Source organism: Vigna unguiculata, chromosome 10, assembly GCF_037176805.1.
Source record: "Vigna unguiculata cultivar grain cowpea cultivar isolate G323 ecotype 2 chromosome 10, ASM3717680v1, whole genome shotgun sequence".
In the NCBI taxonomy this organism is placed as follows: Eukaryota; Viridiplantae; Streptophyta; class Magnoliopsida; order Fabales; family Fabaceae; genus Vigna; species Vigna unguiculata.
In genome coordinates, this window is record NC_140801.1 from 16,003,195 (window position 1) to 16,006,640 (window position 3,446).

At 29.2% G+C, this 3,446-nt stretch overlaps 1 pseudogene; it reads right to left on the bottom strand.

The window, feature by feature from the left end:
• Positions 1-2,215: 2,215 nt before the first annotated feature.
• LOC146882222 (uncharacterized) lies at positions 2,216-3,151 on the bottom strand (annotated as a pseudogene).
• Between the last annotated feature and the right edge of the window lie 295 nt (positions 3,152-3,446).

Below are 3,446 nucleotides of genomic sequence, written 5' to 3' on the forward strand. Positions count from 1 at the left end.
ATTCTTTTGGTTTTGTGTTATTGTTTCCCGTAATCGTTTTGTTTAAGTAATTTTTCTTTGTTTGAGTTTCCTTTTTTATATTATTTATAAAGTTTGTTGTTCTGTTGTTGTTTTATTTTGTTATATTTTATGTTAGGTTTATTTAAAGTTAAATTTTTTGTTTGTTTTCCTTTGTTGAATGAAAGAACATATTTTTGCTTGGTTTATTTAGTTGTTACTTTTTGTATTTTTAGTTTTTTATCCATTTTTTTTGTTTGTATTGTGTTTTGCTTTAGCTTTGTATGACATTTTCTCTTTTTTGTTCAACTTTGAAGATGAATCGGTACTCTGTGAATGTAAGATAATGTATATTTATTCATATGACTATTCATTTTGATCTTAGTTTGTTTTGTGTTGATTTATATTAATATATATTCGTTATTTATGTAACTTTGTACATTGTTTTTACATCATTGGTTATAGATGGCCCAAAAAGTTGATTTTATTGGTGGAATTGATGGACAAAAATAGACTCTTAAGCTTTGTGTTAGGACAACTGATCTTTGGTCTATTCAAAATCGTGATTCTAAAACCCATTTGGAAATGATTTTGATGGATGAAAATGTTATGTAGGTGTTTTCTTTTGTTTACTTGATTTATGACAATGTTGAATTGTATTTCTTTCTGTTTTTAGGGAGATATAATTCCTACTTTGGATAGAAGGAAAACTTGGGTTTGTGGCAAGATAAGTTGGTTGCGGGAAATACTTACATTATGAATAATATCAAATACGTAACAAATCAAGGCCAATATTATGTATATGATCACCCTTTTAAGTTGTTGTTTATAGGAGCAACATTTGTTAAAGAGCAATTATTTCTTACCATTCTGATGAAGATTTTCAAGTTTAAGTTTATTAAAGGTGTAGTAAATTCTAATTTCTTGCCTGATTTGTTCGTTGGTAATTTGAAGAATGGCAAATCAGATTTAAATTTATTTAGTTTTTCATCTGACTTTCTATATCAGTCATTACATGTTCTTAGTTTTCAAATATTTGTTTTGTATTAGATGTCATTGGTGTTGTGGACAATGTCAAGACTAAACCTCATTCCAAAAATTTTGTTTTTGATATGCATGATATGAGGCTAGCTTATTGCATTGTTTTGAAATTTATGTCGTTTCTAGTCTACAAGAAATCAGTTTATTATCTACGCCAATTTTTCGTAGGTAATGTGTTATTTTCATAGGTAATGTGTTGTTATCTACAAATTACCTACGAAGTAAATTTCGTAGGTATTGAACTATTTGGTAACTTTATCTACGAAAATATGTTCTAGATAACGTATCTACGAAAAAAAGACATAGATAATTATTTAAGAATAACCTATGAACATGATTATCTAAAAAAATAGTCATGGATAATTTACGACTGGAATTACATACGAAATATTTTGTAGGTAACTTATCAACGAAAACTGTTGTAGGTTATTTATCTACAACATTGTGCCTATGTAAATTACCTATGAAAATTTTCGTAGGTAAATTATTTACGAAAATTATCGTAGGTAATTTATCTCGAACATTCTGCATATGTAAATTACCTATGACAATCTTCGTAGGTAATTATCTATGACAACCTTTGTAGGTAATTTACATATGAAACTTTTCGTAAGGAACGTTAAAATATAAAAAAAAAATTATAGAAAAATTAAAAGAATTTTAATTTGTCAAAATTATCATTAAATATTTCTAATGTTGATTGATGTCAGGAATTACGTATAAACTATAACTGTAGACAATACAGTAAACAATTGTGTCTATAGAATCAAAAAATATAGTAGTTTTATATCATTCACAAGAGAAGTGATGTCTAGACATAAAAGCTGGCCTCCACTAGTAGATCCTACAAATATCCCAATAGTCAAATAAAACCTTCAAATATAACAGCACATTCTTACAAAGGTTCTAGCAGCATTCATATCATCACATCAAATGAACATTAAAATTATAAATATAAAATAAAGAAGATAACATAAAATAGAAAATGAAATACATAATATTTTGAAGTCATGCATAATACTTTATGTATTAGCCCTAGGTCGTACAACAATTTAAAAACTAACTAATTTTAGTCTTAGGTTAACAAGTCCACAATTAAGAAACAAACTAATAATCTACATAGGTCAAGTTCTACAATTTAAAAACTAACTCCGCTAGTTCATAATTAAAAACCTAACTAATAATCTGAATAATGAGAAGAGTTTTATCCATGATGTTGGTCCCTCTCTTGAGCATTATCCTAGTTTTTGTCCTCATTTTGTGGTTGTTGATTGACGTCTTGCAAAATGGTTTGTGCTGCGGGAGGAAGAAGAGCGAGAACAACAATTACTAAGGATTCTAATTTTCTCTATAGTCGTTGATTCTCCTCCCTAGATTGAGGAAACGCCTCCCTAGATTGACGAATCTCTTCTTCCAACCTTAGAATCTTTTATGAATCCATAACTGTAGCACTAGATGTTTATTGTGTGAAGGCTTCCCCGCAAAGATAATTTTCATTTAGTTTTCCAACCTTAGGATTTTAGCTACCATAAACAACTAACAAACTTTTTTTCCTTAACTTCTTTTCCTCACCAGGGTCCAATGGAGATATTTCTTCTCCTTCACCACAAGAAGTAGCCTTTAAATCTTGCTTAGGAAAATACAGTCCAAAATTTCTCCTATTATTAAAAAATAGACATGTTATATAATGGCAAATGTTTATTTTTAAAAAAGGAGGAAAGATCTAAGAAGTTAGAGAAAATACATATGTTTGCTTAGATCTGTGATCTACAAAATCACCGGTATTCTTTCAAACATGAGTATGGTGGAAAAGCTCATTAAAATGTATATGACAACCCAATTGTTCTGCCTATAAACTAAACTAATTAATCATGATAAAATAGTAATCAAGTTATATAACAATATTTTTCAATGTACATTCCATTTGAAGGGCATGCTCGTTGATGGTGATTGAGCAACCTATGTGCAAACATCAACCTTTCTCAGATGCTCGATTCTTTTGATTACAAGCACTCTTTGATCGAAAGTCATGTTGGTTCCACTTAACGTGCAAATTGTTCCATACTCTATCAAACATCGAGTAAGGTTTTTTCCTAGTTTTTCTTGCTTCCATGAAGATTTCATAAAGTCTATGAGATGCCTTTGTGTTGAAAATCTTTCTAATCTTCTCCTCATGTCCAGGTCTCCAAGTAACATTTCTCTACATTAAGAGATAATCTAGTTAAGATATTAATTATTAAAGTAAACAATATATGCAAAGAAATTAAATATGCTTAATTGAAATTTATTAAAGGGTAGGCTACAAACATAAACTTGCCTTGAACCTTTGGAAGAAGACATCCTTCTCTTCATCCAACATTACACCCAAGTTAACCATGGCTCAACCTATCGTTGCTTAATTGTCTTTG